Source organism: Haliotis rubra, unplaced genomic scaffold (genome assembly GCF_003918875.1).
Source record: "Haliotis rubra isolate DU_JTF1 unplaced genomic scaffold, ASM391887v1 Scf738, whole genome shotgun sequence".
Classification (NCBI taxonomy): domain Eukaryota; kingdom Metazoa; phylum Mollusca; class Gastropoda; order Lepetellida; family Haliotidae; genus Haliotis; species Haliotis rubra.
Genome location: NW_025767455.1, coordinates 423,216 through 441,938, shown reverse-complemented (window position 1 = coordinate 441,938; position 18,723 = coordinate 423,216).

Sequence of the window (18,723 nt, the reverse complement as noted above, 5' to 3'; positions counted from 1 at the left end):
CTATGATACCACGTGTCTTTCAGTGTCAGTCAAACGGTACTTTCGACTTTGTATGAAATGAAATAGTGTACATTTACTGTAGAGTTGAATGTTCTATTGAAATTAAACAGATATTCATTTATATATGCTTTTCTTTTCTTTTCACTTTGGTCAAACACACTGTATACTTTCTTTTGAGCACTAGTTTATATTTCAAACAAATAAATTAGGTATTGTTCAAATAGGATAAAATTTCAGAAGTAATTAAAAGGGCACATCAACTTGTGTTGACATTTTATACAGATCATTTACACAGCGTTGCCGTTTTGATAATAAGCTATCACATGGAAAACATATTGCATTTTCTCAAATAAGAAACAAGATGCGGAATCCGGGACCCTCTGCGTATTCGAGATATTTAAATTCTGTCTGTGCCCTTGAGTTTGTAAGTTTTTCTCAGACTCTTTAGATACACGTATAATTAATGATGAAAGCACTTATTTCTGTATTCAAAATGGCTTCCGGTCAAAGGATATGAGAGCATATATTGGGTTTATATTCTGTTATTGATAATAGAAAATTGTCAAGGAAGGCAGTCAACAGCGATGATGTGCAAGCATTTGACAAAATATATCGTCACATTTTATGGTGAAACACTACACTTTTTGTATGCTCAAGTTTACTATACAACTTTCTTCATGCTATTCTGGCAGTGATAATACTAGGTCATGTGTTTGCCTGAATGATCGCTACATATATGAGTTTTACTGTTTTGCTTGGTTTTTTTGTGGCTAACGCTGCACTCAGCATAACTTCAGCTACATGGCGGCGGTCTGTATATAATCGAGTCTGCACTCGGTCAACTCAACTGGGATACGATGACATGTGTCAACCAAAGGGGCTAAAACATAGCCAGAGCCATACACACTAATCTATTTTTACATAGTCGTATCTAAAAGTATACCACACTTTATAGTTACAGGCCATTGGCTCCCTCCCTCTGCAAGCAGTTTGCGTTCTGCTGTTTATTTTGTTGACAGTTACATAGACAGATTCTTTAATACAAATGCATAAAATCGGTGATTTACAATGTGATTAGGTTGTCTGACAAAATATCCACTTGCACAGTTTGAGATCAATTGGTTCATTGGATGAAGAGATATTTACAAAAAAACGGGTCCACATGCATTTCATGCCAAACTATAGGGGTTGTGACAACACTGAAAGAGTCTGCACACAAAGTTGACTCCAAGGTTTTTACACCCGGTCACAGGTGGGCTCGATCCCGGCACCTCATGCCCGCTGGGTCACAAGCCTGGCGCCTTAGCCAGCTCGCCCACCACGACCCATTATATTTCTCATTTAGACTCTAATAAAACACTTACCTGTTAGTGAGAACAACGAAACAAGGAATCCCATCTGTCTGTTTGCCACAAACATTTCATTGGCAGTTTTTGTCTTGGTCTTTTTCCTGCCAGCAAAGATTCCCACGCCTAGGATGATGATGTAGAAGACGACGACCACGACAACGCCTGCAATATTAATCGCCATCGCTGTAAATGATATTGGAAGATGACAGTTGTCACTCGTGTTTCCCGTGCTCTGCAGATACTCTATGTAAGGCTAGACAGCGTGAGCGTACCGCACTTAACGCTTTGTTAAACAGAAGGCAAATGACACTATCAATACCTGTTGGACGCTATGAATCCTTTGTGGGGATATATTTGTGTTGGGTCTGCTTATGTTTGCTGTGCGATAGTGTCCTGGCACAAGTGTCATATTCTTATTACGAGTACAACCCGTGAAGGTCTAGCTATATGCCGGCAGTCTATACATAATCCAGCCTGGACCACACCATCCAGTGATCAACAGCATGAGCATCGATCTGCGCAATTGGGATGTAATGACATGTGTCAACCAAGTCAGCAAGCCTGACCACCCGATCCCGTAAGTCGCCTCTTACGACAAGCATGGGTTACTGAAGATCAATTCAAATTAATCTTCACGGGTTTGATAATAAAAATAATAATATATATTTATATAGCCCTTATTTCCAGTTAGGTTAAAGTGCTCAAAAGCGCTTTTGGGCAATGAATTGTCCTGGGGAAGATGTACAACAGTGACTCTATAAACACGGGGAGTTTGCAGTTCAGGCGTAACATGAGGTGACGAGGTAGGTTTTCAGGTGTGATTTGAATGTTTCTATGTTCTGAGAAAATCGTCATTCAAAGGGAGATGTAGTGCTGAGTAAGCGTAAAGTAGCAGTTGAGATGAATCCCTTCTTATGAGGTGGATGGAGGCGTGGTAGAGGTATGGGTCCATGTGAGCTGGTTATGGGTACAGTCTGGAGATTGTCGTAATCCTCTAGTGTATGTAACTGCCTTAGGACTGACTGACTGACTGATTGAGTTTGGTTTTACGCCGCTTTTAGCAATATTCCAGCATCATCACGGCGGGGGGACACCAGAAATGGGCTTCACACATTGTACCATGTTGGGATTCGAACCCGGATCTTCGGCGTGACGAGCCAACGCTTTAACCACTAGGCTATCCCACCGCCCCACTGCCTTAGGATTTGCAAACTTATACAACGAACTGATTTACTACCCCCAAGACCCAATTAACGACGTGATTAGCGAACTCACTCAGTGTCAGCTCAGCCACTTAGCGGTATACATCAAGCGGCAAACATGTCCGGGAGTGAAACACTTAAGTTGTTAGTCACAGGGAGGTCAGCAAAGATCCTGATGTTTGTAGACAATTGTCCTGCCCATCCTGTTGTGAAACACCGGACACACGTCAAACTGGTCTTCCTTCCACCGAACACTAAGTGTTATGTCAATGTACATGTACAAGAATAAAGATTTGTAGCCTCAGCATATACATGTCTCTACATCTCTACAATCCAAGATGGCGGTCAAATGTGAATAACGAACAACGGATATAGCGAACTAAATTTCTTGGTCCCTTGGAGTTGGTTATATCCGTGTTCTACTGTATGACCCATACATAACAGATTTCTCCACTCTGTTGTAACCACACGCTGTATCAACTCAACTGAGTAAACATCACTACTTGAATGCATGCTTCACATTCACAATGTTGACATGACCTACTCGAAGACGGTGTTAGAACGTACATAGCTCCTATTGATTGAGAAGATGTTCATCTACTTATCATCCTCTCTCTGGACGTGGTTTTATCGTTCTATTACAATGCAACGCGTGTTTTACTCTAGGGTCATGCCACCGGTAACGACCCAGTGATTCAATGGTGTGCTGTAGTACAGCGACATTGTAAGGTGAGGTGAAATTGGGTTTAACGTCGTGCTTGAGAATATTTCGCTCATATGACGACGTGCATGCGTGTGTATGTGTATGTGCGGCTGCTCGTACTAGCCCAGACTGAAGCTGATTTTATAGTGCTAGCCCACTGAGATACCATGCCGCAGTGAAGCATGAATACCCCACTCAGACACATTATATGTTGTAGAAGGGAGGGGGTGGTGGTGGTATAAAACATTTTTGGTGACCTAATTAAACACCTGGCTGACCTCATTTCACAGGGGGCAATGACCGCGTACCCGTGGGAAACGGATGAGACATCATAGCATCACACTATGACATCACGCCATTATTTTGGATTAATCAGCGTAGAGCAACTATCGAACTGACTTGACCACTGACCACAAACTAGTTTCATCCGGTTTCAATTTTAACTATAAAAACCCCTTCTGACAGTCAGTTGAAGTTATCATTTTGTCCTCTTACAAAATGTTTATATTTTCCATACTCAATAACCTTTTCTGTCGCCTGTGGCGAAAATATGTTATCTCAGAGCGCGCGCCGTTGAGGCATGGTGAATTACACTGGCTGCCTCCTCACTCAGCCAAGGTGCAATATGATACCTCCTCAAGTTGTATTCAAAATGGTTGGTCTAACATTAGCCTGTCTCACGGTTCCTGAACCATATTGTTTTGCCTAAAGCCTAGCCCTCCCTGCAGTGCTAAGACTCTAAATGAAGTCTAGATTTCACTAAGGTCTTCACGGACTCCTTTTCCATTTAAATAAGTTACTATCAAAATTATATATTCAGAGACTAACCATTAGTCTAGTCTAACATGTGCACACATATGTGTAAAAGAAATTATACGGGTTCAGTTCAAGGGTTTTATAACACATTTGTTCAATGCAATCAGCGTTCATTGCCACATCCAAATGGTTTGAGTTCGTCTTGACCATCACCAAAACAACCCAACTAAATAGAATTTCAAATGTATTTCAAACTTACGCTGAAGGGGTCGTTGTCGGCACAGGTACTACAGATACGTACCCCAGGTACCTTTGTGTATACAGATATGTACCCTAAACAAAGTCAAAATACAGAAACGTACCCGGTTCCCTAAAAGGCGGACAAGTCCATATTCCGCAATCCAAAAGCGAAACCGTATGTAGTTGTTCCCGTTCAACTGATTCCGAGTGGTATTCATGTGCATCGCGAAATATCCGTTACTGTGTATTCTCATTACTTACATAACGCAATCAAATGAATCTAATACAACAGTATGACGTGTACAGTTCCGGTCAAGAATACGACACAATAGGAATGGAATCGTCCTAGGGTACGTTTCTGTTTTCTCATTATGGCCAATGTACGTTTCTGTATACAGAAACGTACCTGGGGTACATATCTGTAGTACCCGTGCCGAAAACGACCCCTTCAGCCAAACTTACCGGTATTCACATTCCATATTTGAATATCCAATCCATATTGTCATTGTATCCTGCCTTGTAATGCCAACATATGTTTGTGATTCTTTCAAATTCCATACTATCCCAGTGTATTTTGTATTGAATAAATGCATCATGATAAGACAATACTTGATGTATTTAAAAACCAAAAACATCCATAAATAAAATGCTACATGCTCGTTAGAATCAACACAAGCTAGGGCGTGTCAGCTTTGACTGAAGAAATGTGCGTTCTCATCATGGGGATTGTACGTGCGCCTACCAACCAATTTAGGAATACAACTTTCAACTTTCTAAACTTCCATCAGGAATGGGGTGTAATTGTATAGTGTCAGCATGAAAGAGTAATGTATGAATGACAACGCATATGTGTATATTATTATTATATGGGTACTTATATAACGCTATAGTCCATCCCGCATGCATACTCAAACGAGTAGAACGGGATAGGAGCGCTCCCAGAAGTCTACTTTACATCGGTTGTGAATTGTCTTATTGCCCCTGCTCATTGTCCTGTCCTTCACTCTCTTCATCAGATGTTATGTCTTCATCTCCAGTCAAGCCTTCGACCCAAGACTTTTATTGGTACAGATTGGAAAACACATCATTATACAGATTATTTGTGTCTCCTACTTGTTTCAGTATTCCTTATGTCTTTGGACCATACTGCATATGGTACAGATAAGTAATAAATCGGGCATACGTCTCTTTAAACGTGCTCCAGATGAATTTGTTCAGTTTGGCTTGAATCATTTCTTCGTTTAAACCTCTTTTCATGTACAGCTGTCGTTTCTCATCCAAAAAAGTCTTTATTCAGCTCACGTGTTCGTGAATACATTTGTCTTATACCTTGCTCTTCGAGATCAACCATCTTTTTTTCCCTGTTTTGTGTGACATCGTTTAATGATTCATCATCATCATCATTTTCCATTTCAGGACATTGTTTATCGTGTAAATGTCATTGTAAGTTGTGGTTATTGCTAAACACTTGACCACAATAGTCACAATCTGACAGTGAACGTGGTGCCTTCACAGGAAAGAAGTTGTCGTCTTCCTCCCACTTCCTTTTCACTTGGGGTATTCCCGGTGGACCCACTGAAGACTTTACGGGACACCAGTTTCTTCTGTGTTTTTGCAAATCATGCACGTCTTGAAACATGAGTCCACAGTCATCATAAGATGGCATGGTTGGGAGGTTTTCTTCACATGTCTGCTCACGCTGAAAGTGTAACTCCGACTGAATGGTCCTAGCTTGGAGGTCTCCTTTTAAACTGAATGCATTGGGACAAAGTCATAAATGGGGAGGTGTTTGGGGTTTTAGATCAACCAACAAGTAGCCATATTGTTTCTGGATAGCCCTTTGAAACGGCTCCATGAAATGGTCTGTGTTACCTGGATACATTTGCCTCGCCAAAGTCATAATGGGTTGTTGATCGATAGGGTTGTTGAACAGAAGCAGATAATGAAAGTTTCTTCGTTGTGTGGGATCCTTACTGAAATACAAATTCTGGTTCAAGGCTATCACTGAGAGATTACGATGATGACTTCCTTCTGTAAACAGATCTATAATGCGTGCATCTTTGCTCGCTGTCGACATTAAGTCGTCCAGGATAACCACATTCACCAGATGGGGGTCCAGAAACTGATCCTTTTCGAGATCAGAAGGAATGCCTTGATGAAATTCCACATAGGAATAAACATGGGTTTGTATGGTGTTATACAAGGGCTGCCATCGTTTGTAGAGCCACATAATACGTTCAGGATAAGGTTTAATGTTCATCCGTTCTAAAAGCTGTTTTACTAAGTAGGTTTTCCCACAGGAGGTGGGCCCTGAGACGATCATGGTAAAGGGGTGTAGAAGCCTAATTTCTTCCAATGACTGGGTAGTATTTTCTGATGGATGTGGTTGCACTGGTTGCTGCTGCTGCTGCTGCTGTTGTTGGTGCTGCTGCTGTTGTTGGTGCTGCTGCTTCTGCTGTTGCTGTTGTTGTTGTTGTTGTTGCTGCTGTTGCTGCTGCTGCTTGATATCTTCAGAATGTTTTCTTCGAATATGACGGGACAAGTCATGAGCCCAAACATATTGTTTGGAGCATACGGGACAGGGATGCATAATGATGTTCACACGTCGACAGTCCTACTACAAATGACACATTTAGCCTTGTGTCTCTATTTAAAAATATGTTTTCATTCGCTTTGTTCACACTGCTTCCATTGTGTTTTCCCTTTTGACGACACTTTCCCTTTCTCTCTTCAACTTGGCTTTAGCCTGTTGAACCACTTGTTGGGTGGGAGACGTGAGTCCAAAAGTCTCTTCAGAAGAAGGGGGGTAGGTCCAACTTGACGCCTTGCTTCTCGTAATAGATCACATAATCATCCACGTTAGTAAAGGGATTGGGATATCCTTTAGCGTGCAAATAGTAATATTTGGTCCATTTCTTAGGGTCGTCCAAATAGGGTCTCCTGTTCATTTTCTTGTTCAGAATGAATGCTGACTCTCACACAGAGGTTTCAGATGAAGTGTCACTATCACGGGTCCACGGCTAAATGAAGTTAAATCCCTGTTTCTGTCCTTCATATAGATATCTGCTATCCATAATTCTAACTCCTAAAAACATGTTGTTAGCAGGGCGTGGTTTCGATCCACGGTCCTCTGGGTTATGAGCACAGTGTGCTTCCACTGTGCCACTCTGCTCTCCCTTTGCTAGGACTTTTATACATGTACACCACATCAACCAATGACAACCAATATTGATTTATTCTCAAATAGTCACAAATACACACAGTATTGTACAATGAACATCACACTCTTACACATGTAAATCTACATGACTACCCCAATGGACCACCTCTTTCTGAGGTACTCCGACCAGGGCCAAATACGGACAGTTTGGAGACCATTTTTCATGTTCGACCCAAGGATCATCCTCTACGTCAACACCACATTGAACACACTTGCAAGCGTCCCCTCTGATTAAGTACACAAATCCTGCCTGGGCCATTTGACTAGGCCAAGACTGAAAGGAATTCAGTCTTTCTCGGAACTGTGTTAGAGGTCTGAGAGGGATATTGTCCATACATAGGTACCCACCTAGATCATCATGACCATGAGGATACTCTGTTTTGTCTGTCTCTAGTGCCAGCAATGTCATGGCTTATATCTCTCCGCATTCCTCCAAAGCTTTACAGAAGAGGGTGTAAGCTTGGGGTCCTCACCGGGCAAGGGTATCTAATAAAGCTCTGACACGGTCAAAGGAGGTTTGTGGTTTTTCGATAATCTCTGCCTTCATGAAGATGGTAAGGACTTTACACTGCATCAGTTTGTCAACCACCTTTTCTACGTGCTTTATAGCTTGCACTAGACCGGAGTGATTCTTCCTCAGGATATCACAGTGAATGGCTTCCATCTTCAAGATAAACAGCCAACACAGAGAGAGAGAGAGAGTTGTATAGCTGGATGTCGTCTGTGCAGTAAGGGATGAAGTGATGCATGATCCGAAATGAAGGGGTTCATATATTTTCATTCCCAAACCGGATTAAACCAGTTGATCTATCCGTATGCCATGATGTCATTCTCTTTCGGTTGCTATGCACCTGATCTAAAAATACCTCTGGGAAAAGTTGTTTATCCCAAGGTCAGCTCAGTACAAGGTCATTGACACCCCTGTGAAATGAGGTCAGCCAGGTGATCAATGAGGTCACCAAAAATGTTATAAAACCTCCTCTTCCCCCCCCCAACAAACACACACCCCCCCCACGTGCAATGTCCAACCATCGGCTTGTCACAATTGGTAATTTATGGTTAGATGTTCTAAACTTCAAAATCTTCAACATCTATGTCAGTGACAGCAACATCACTGTTAGCAATAGTCTTACTGATACTTACAACATCATCATCATCTATGTCAGTGACAGCAGCATCACTGTTAGCAATAGTCTTACTGATACTTACAACAAATCAACATCTATGTCACTGACAGGAACATCACTGTTATCAATAGGGTTACTCTTACTTACAACACCATCAACATCTATGTCAGTGACAGTAACATCACTATTATCAAACTAAGGGTTACTCGTACTATCAACACATCAACATCTATGTCAGTGACAGTAACATCACTATTATCAATCTAAGGGTTACTCGTACTTTCAACACATCAACATCTATGTCACTGACAGTAGCATCGCTGTTATCAATATTGTTACTGTTACTTACAACACATCAACATCTATGTCACTGACAGCAGCATCACTGTTATCAATATGGTTACTCTTACTTACAACACCATCAACATCTATGTCAGTGACAGTAACATCACTATTATCAATATTGTTACTGTTACTTACAACACCATCAACATCTATGTCACTGACAGTAGCATCACTGTTATCTATAGTCTTACTGTTACTTACAACGCCATCAACATCTATGTCAGTGACAGTAACATCACTGTTATCAATAGGGTTACTCGTACTTACAACACATCAACATCTATGTCACTGACAGCAGCATCACTGTTATCAATATGGTTACTCTTACTTACAACACCATCAACATCTATGTCAGTGACAGTAACATCACTGTTATCAATAGGGTTACTGTTCACTCACAACACATCAACATCTATGTCAGTGACAGCAACATCACTGTTATCAATATTGTTACTCTTACTTACAACACCATCAACATCTATGTCAGTGACAGCAACATCACTGTTATCAATATTGTTACTGTTACTTACAACACCATCAACATCTATGTCAGTGACAGTAACATCACTGTTATCAATAGTGTTACTGTTACTCACAACACATCAACATCTATGTCAGTGACAGTAACATCACTGTTATCAATATGGTTACTCTTACTTACAACACCATCAACATCTATGTCAGTAACAGTAACATCACTGTTATCAATATTGTTACTGTTACTTACAACACCATCAACATCTATGTCAGTGACAGTAGCATCACTGTTATCTATAGTCTTACTGTTACTCACAACACCATCAACATCTATGTCAGTGACAGTAACATCACTGTTATCAATAGGGTTACTCTTACTTACAACACATCAACATCTATGTCAGTGACAGTAACATCACTGTTATCTATAGTCTTACTGTTACTTACAACACCATCAACATCTATGTCAGTGACAGTAACATCACTGTTATCAATAGTCTTACTGTTACTTACAACACCATCAACATCTATGTCAGTGACAGTAACATCACTGTTATCAATAGGGTTACTCTTACTTACAACACCATCAACATCTATGTCAGTGACAGTAACATCACTGTTATCAATAGTGTTACTGTTACTTACAACACCATCAACATCTATGTCAGTGACAGCAACATCACTGTTATCAATAGTGTTACTGTTACTTACAACACCATCAACATCTATGTCAGTGACAGCAACATCACTGTTATTAATAGGGTTACTCTTACTTACAACACCATCAACATCTATGTCAGTGACAGTAACATCACTGTTATCAATAGTCTTACTCTTACTCACAACACCATCAACATCTATGTCAGTGACAGTAACATCACTGTTATCAATAGGGTTACTCGTACTTACAACACATCAACATCTATGTCACTGACAGTAGCATCACTGTTATCAATAGTGTTACTGTTACTCACAACACATCAACATCTATGTCAGTGACAGCAACATCACTGTTATCAATATGGTTACTCTTACTTACAACACCATCAACATCTATGTCAGTGACAGTAACATCACTATTATCAATATTGTTACTGTTACTTACAACACCATCAACATCTATGTCACTGACAGTAGCATCACTGTTATCTATAGTCTTACTGTTACTCACAACACCATCAACATCTATGTCAGTGACAGCAACATCACTGTTATCAATAGGTTACTCTTACTCACAACACCATCAACATCTATGTCAGTGACAGTAACATCACTGTTATCAATAGGGTTACTGTTACTTACAACACCATCAACATCTATGTCAGTGACAGCAACATCACTGTTATCAATATTGTTACTGTGACTTACAACACCATCAACATCTATGTCAGTGACAGCAACATCACTGTTATTAATAGGGTTACTCTTACTTACAACACCATCAACATCTATGTCAGTGACAGTAACATCACTGTTATCAATAGTCTTACTGTTACTTACAACACCATCAACATCTATGTCAGTGACAGCAACATCACTGTTATCAATAGTCTTACTCTTACTTACAACACCATCAACATCTATGTCAGTGACAGTAACATCACTGTTATCAATAGTCTTACTCTTACTCACAACACCATCAACATCTATGTCAGTGACAGTAACATCACTGTTATCAATAGTGTTACTACTGTTACTTACAACACCATCAACATCTATGTCAGTGACAGCAACATCACTGTTAGTAATAGTCTTACTGTTACTCACAACACCATCAACATCTATGTCGGTGACAGCAACATCACTGTTATCAATAGTCTTACTGTTACTTACAACACTATCAACATCTATGTCAGTGACAGCAACATCACTGTTATCAATAGTCTTACTGTTACTCACAACACATCAACATCTATGTCAGTGACAGCAACATCACTGTCATCAATATGATTACTCTTACTTACAACACCATCAACATCTATGTCAGTGACAGTAACATCACTATTATCAATATTGTTACCGTTACTTACAACACCATCAACATCTATGTCACAGTGACAGTAGCATCACTGTTATCTATAGTCTTACTGTTACTTACAACAACACCATCAACATCTATGTCAGTGACAGTAACATCACTGTTATCAATAGGGTTACTGTTACTTACAACATCATCAACATCTATGTCAGTGACAGCAACATCACTGTTATCAATAGTCTTACTCTTACTCACAACACATCAACATCTATGTCAGTGACAGCAACATCACTGTTATCAATAGTCTTACTGTTACTTACAACACCATCAACATCTATGTCAGTAACAGTAACATCACTGTTATCAATATTGTTACTGTTACTTACAACACCATCAACATCTATGTCAGTGACAGTAGCATCACTGTTATCTATAGTCTTACTGTTACTCACAACACATCAACATCTATGTCAGTGACAGCAACATCACTGTTATCAATATGGTCACTCTTACTTACAACACATCAACATCTATGTCAGTGACAGCAACATCACTGTTATCAATAGGGTTACTGTTACTTACAACACCATCAACATCTATGTCAGTGACAGCAACATCACTGTTATCAATAGGGTTACTCTTACTCACAACACCATCAACATCTATGTCAGTGACAGCAACATCACTGTTATCAATAGGGTTACTCTTACTTTACAACACCATCAACATCTATGTCAGTGACAGCAACATCACTGTTATCAATAGGGTTACTGTTACTTACAACACCATCAACATCTATGTCAGGTGACAGCAACATCACTGTTATCAATAGGGTTACTGTTACTTACAACACCATCAACATCTATGTCAGTGACAGTAACATCACTGTTATCAATAGGGTTACTCTTACTCACAACACCATCAACATCTATGTCAGTGACAGCAACATCACTGTTATCAATATTGTTACTGTTACTTACAACACCATCAACATCTATGTCAGTGACAGTAACATCACTGTTATCTTTAGGACTACTGTTACTTACAACACCATCAACATCTATGTCAGTGACAGCAACATCACTGTTATCAATAGGGTTACTGTTACATACAACACCATCAACATCTATGTCAGTGACAGCAACATCACTGTTATCAATAGTCTTACTGTTACTTACAACACATCAACATCTATGTCAGTGACAGTAACATCACTGTTATCAATAGTCTTACTGTTACTCACAACACCATCAACATCTATGTCAGTGACAGCAACATCACTGTTATCAATAGGGTTACTCTTACTTACAACACCATCAACATCTATGTCAGTGACAGCAACATCACTGTTATCAGTAGTGTTACTGTTACTTACAACACCATCAACATCTATGTCAGTGACAGCAACATCACTGTTAGCAATAGTCTTACTGATACTTTTACAACACCATCAACATCTATGTCAGTGACAGCAACATCACTGTCATCAATAGGGTTACTGTTACTTACAACACCATCAACATCTATGTCAGTGACAGCAACATCACTGTTATCAATAGTGTTACTGTTACTTACAACGCCATCAACATCTATGTCAGTGACAGCAACATCACTGTTATCAATAGGGTTACTCGTACTTACAACACATCAACATCTATGTCACTGACAGTAGCATCACTGTTATCAATAGGGTTACTGTTACTCACAACACCATCAACATCTATGTCAGTGACAGCAACATCACTGTTATCAATAGGGTTACTCTTACTTACAACACCATCAACATCTATGTCAGTGACAGCAACATCACTGTTATCAATATGGTTACTCTTACTTACAACACCATCAACATCTATGTCAGTGACAGTAACATCACTGTTATCAATAGGGTTACTGTTACTCACAACACACCATCAACATCTATGTCAGTGACAGTAACATCACTGTTATCAATATGGTTACTCTTACTCACAACACCATCAACATCTATGTCAGTGACAGCAACATCACTGTTATCAATAGTGTTACTGTTACTTACAACACCATCAACATCTATGTCAGTGACAGCAACATCACTGTTATCAATAGGGTTACTGTTACTTACAACACCATCAACATCTATGTCAGTGACAGCAACATCACTGTTATCAATAGTGTTACTGTTACTTACAACACCATCAACATCTATGTCAGTGACAGCAACATCACTGTTATCAATAGTCTTACTCTTACTTACAACACCATCAACATCTATGTCAGTGACAGCAACATCACTGTTATCAATAGTCTTACTGTTACTTACAACACCATCAACATCTATGTCAGTGACAGTAACATCACTGTTATCAATAGGACTTACTGTTACTCACAACACCATCAACATCTATGTCAGTGAGAGTAACATCACTGTTATCAATAGGTTACTGTTACTTACAACACCATCAACATCTATGTCAGTGACAGCAACATTACTGTTATCAATAGTCTTACTGTTACTCACAACACCATCAACATCTATGTCAGTGACAGCAACATCACTGTCAACATCAATATTCTTACTGTTACTTACAAACACCATCAACATCTATGTCACTGACAGTAGCATCACTGTTATCTATAGTCTTACTGTTACTCACAACACATCAACATCTATGTCAGTGACAGCAACATCACTGTTATCAATATGGTCACTCTTACTCACAACACATCAACATCTATGTCAGTGACAGTAACATCACTATTATCAATATTGTTACTGTTACTTACAACACCATCAACATCTATGTCACTGACAGTAGCATCACTGTTATCTATAGTCTTACTGTTACTTACAACGCCATCAACATCTATGTCAGTGACAGTAACATCACTGTTATCAATAGGGTTACTCGTACTTACAACACATCAACATCTATGTCAGTGACAGCAACATCACTGTTATCAATAGGGTTACTGTTACTCACAACACATCAATATCTATGTCAGTGACAGCAACATCACTGTTATCAATGGGTCTTACTCTTACTTACAGCACCATCAACATCTATGTCAGTAACAGTAACATCACTATTATCAATATTGTTACTGTTACTTACAACACCATCAACATCTATGTCACTGACAGTAGCATCACTGTTATCTATAGTGTTACTGTTACTCACAACACATCAACATCTATGTCAGTGACAGCAACATCACTGTTATCAATATGGTCACTCTTACTCACAACACATCAACATCTATGTCAGTGACAGTAACATCACTATTATCAATATTGTTACTGTTACTTACAACACCATCAACATCTATGTCAGTGACAGCAACATCACTGTTATCAATAGGGTTACTCTTACTTACAACACCATCAACATCTATGTCAGTGACAGCAACATCACTGTTATCAATAGGGTTACTGTTACTCACAACACCATCAACATCTATGTCAGTGACAGCAACATCACTGTTATCAATAGGGTTACTCTTACTTACAACACCATCAACATCTATGTCAGTGACAGCAACATCACTGTTATCAATAGGACTACTGTTACTTTACAACACCATCAACATCTATGTCAGTGACAGTAACATCACTGTTATCATATAGTCTTACTGTTACTCACAACACCATCAACATCTATGTCAGTGACAGCAACATCACTGTTATCAATATGGTCACTCTTACTCACAACACCATCAACATCTATGTCAGTGACAGTAACATCACTGTTATCAATATGGTGTTACTGTTACTTTACAACACCATCAACATCTATGTCAGTGACAGTAACATCACTGTTATCAATAGGGTTACTGTTACTCACAACACATCAACATCTATGTCAGTGACAGCAACATCACTGTTATCAATAGGGTTACTCTTACTTACAACACCATCAACATCTATGTCAGTGACAGTAACATCACTGTTATCAATAGGACTACTGTTACTTACAACACCATCAACATCTATGTCAGTGACAGCAACATCACTGTTATCAATAGGGTTAATACTTACTCACAACACCATCAACATCTATGTCAGTGACAGCAACATCACTGTTATCAGTAGGACTACTCTTACTTACAACACCATCAACATCTATGTCAGTGACAGTAACATCACTGTTATCAATAGGACTACTCGTTACTTTACAACACCATCAACATCTATGTCACTGACAGTAGCATCACTGTTATCAGTAGTCTTACTGTTACTTACAACATCATCAACATCTATGTCAGTGACAGCAACATCACTGTTAGCAATAGTCTTACTCTTACAACACCATCAACATCTATGTCAAACGTGACAGCAACATCACTGTCACTGTTATCAGTATGGTTACTCTTACTTACAACACCATCAACATCTATGTCAGTGACAGCAACATCACTGTTATCAATAGGACTACTGTTACTTACAACACCATCAACATCTATGTCGGTGACAGTAACATCACTGTTATCAATAGGGTTACTCTCAATACTTTACAACACCATCAACATCTATGTCAGGTGACAGCAATCATCACTGTTATCAATAGGACTACTCTTACTTACAACACATCAACATCTATGTCAGTGACAGCAACATCACTGTCATCAATAGGGTTACTCTTACTTACAACACCATCAACATCTATGTCAGTGACAGCAACATCACTGTTATCAATAGTGTTACTGTTTACTTTACAACACCATCAACATCTATGTCAGGTGACAGTAACATCACTGTTATCAGTAGTCTTACTCTTACTTACAACACCATCAACATCTATGTCAGTGACAGCAACATCACTGTTATCAATATGGTTGCTCTTACTCACAACACCATCAACATCTATGTCAGTGACAGCAACATCACTCATTATCAATAGTGTTACTACTTACTTTCACAACACCATCAACATCTATGTCGTGACAGTAGCATCACTGTTATCTATGGTCTTACTGTTCTTCTACAACACCATCAACATCTATGTCAGGTGACAGCAACATCACTGTCAACAATAGGACTACTCTTACTTACAACACCATCAACATCTATGTCAGTGACAGCAACATCACTGTTATCAGTAGGGTTACTCTTACTTACAACACCATCAACATCTATGTCAGTGACAGCAACATCACTGTCATCAGTAGGACTACTCTTACTTACAACACCATCAACATCTATGTCAGTGACAGCAACATCACTGTCAACAGTAGGGACTACTCTTACTTTACAACACCATCAACATCTATGTCAGTGACAGTAACATCACTGTCAACAGTAGGGTTACTCTTACTTACAACACCATCAACATCTATGTCAGTGACAGCAACATCACTGTCATCAGTAGGACTTACTCTTACTTACAACACCATCAACATCTATGTCAGTGACAGCAACATCACTGTCATCAATAGTCTTACTCTTACTTACAACACCATCAACATCTATGTCAGTGACAGCAACATCACTGTCAAACAGTCTGGGATACTCTTACTTATAACACCATCAACATCTATGTCAGTGACAGCAACATCACTGTTATCAGCAGTGGGTTACTGTTACTTACAACACCATCAACATCTATGTCAGTGACAGCAACATCACTGTCAGTAGTAGGACTTACTCTTACTCACAACACCATCAACATCTATGTCAGTGACAGCAACATCACTGTCAACAGTAGGACTACTCTTACTTACAACACCATCAACATCTATGTCAGTGACAGCAACATCACTGTCATCAGTAGGACTACTCTTACTTACAACACCATCAACATCTATGTCAGTGACAGCAACATCACTGTCAACAATAGGGACTACTCTTGCCTTACAACACCATCAACATCTATGTCGGTGACAGCAACATCACTGTCAATCAATGGGGTTACTCTTACTTACAACATCATCAACATCTATGTCAGTGACAGCAGCATCACTGTCATCAGTAGGACTACTCTTACTTACAACACCATCAACATCTATGTCGGTGACAGCAACATCACTGTCAACAATAGGGTTACTCTTACTTACAACACCATCAACATCTATGTCAGTGACAGCAACATCACTGTCAACAGTAGGATACTCTTACTTACAACACCATCAACATCTATGTCAGTGACAGCAACATCACTGTCAACAGTAGGACACCATCACTCTTACTTACAGCACCATCAACATCTATGTCGGTGACAGCAACATCACTGTCAACAGTATCCTATCAACAGTTGGACTACTCTTACTTACAACACCATCAACATCTATGTCAGTGACAGCAACATCACTGTCAACAGTAGGACTACTCTTACTTACAACACCATCAACATCTATGTCAGTGACAGCAACATCACTGTCAACAGTAGGACTACTCTTACTTACAACACCATCAACATCTATGTCAGTGACAGCAACATCACTTGTCAACAGTAGGACTACTCTTACTTACAACACCATCAACATCTATGTCGGTGACAGCAACATCACTGTCAACAGTAGGACTACTCTTACTTACAACACCATCAACATCTATGTCAGTGACAGCAACATCACTGTCAACAGTAGTAGGACTACTCTTACTTACAACACCATCAACATCTATGTCAGTGACAGCAACATCACTGTCAACAGTAGGACTACTCTTACTTACAACACCATCAACATCTATGTCAGTGACAGCAACATCACTGTCAACAGTGGGACTACTCTTACTTACAACACCATCAACATCTATGTCGGTGACAGCAACATCACTGTCATCAGTAGGACTACTCTTACTTACAACACCATCAACATCTATGTCAGTGACAGCAACATCACTGTCAACAGTGGGGTTACTCTTACTTTACAACACCATCAACATCTATGTCGGTGACAGCAACATCACTGTCAACAGTAGGACTACTCTTACTTACAGCAACACATCAACATCTATGTCAGTGACAGCAACATCATGTCATACTGTCATCAATAGTAGGACTACTCTTACTTACAACACCATCAACATCTATGTCAGTGACAGCAACATCACTGTCAACAGTAGGACTACTCTTACTTACAACACCATCAACATCTATGTCAGTGACAGCAACATCACTGTCAACAGTAGGACTACTCTTACTTACAACACCATCAACATCTATGTCAGTGACAGCAACATCACTGTCAACAGTGGGACTACTCTCTTACTTACAACACCATCAACATCTATGTCAGTGACAGCAACATCACTGTCAACAGTAGGACTACTCTTACTTACAACACCATCAACATCTATGTCAGTGACAGCAACATCACTGTCAACAGTAGGACTACTCTTACTTACAA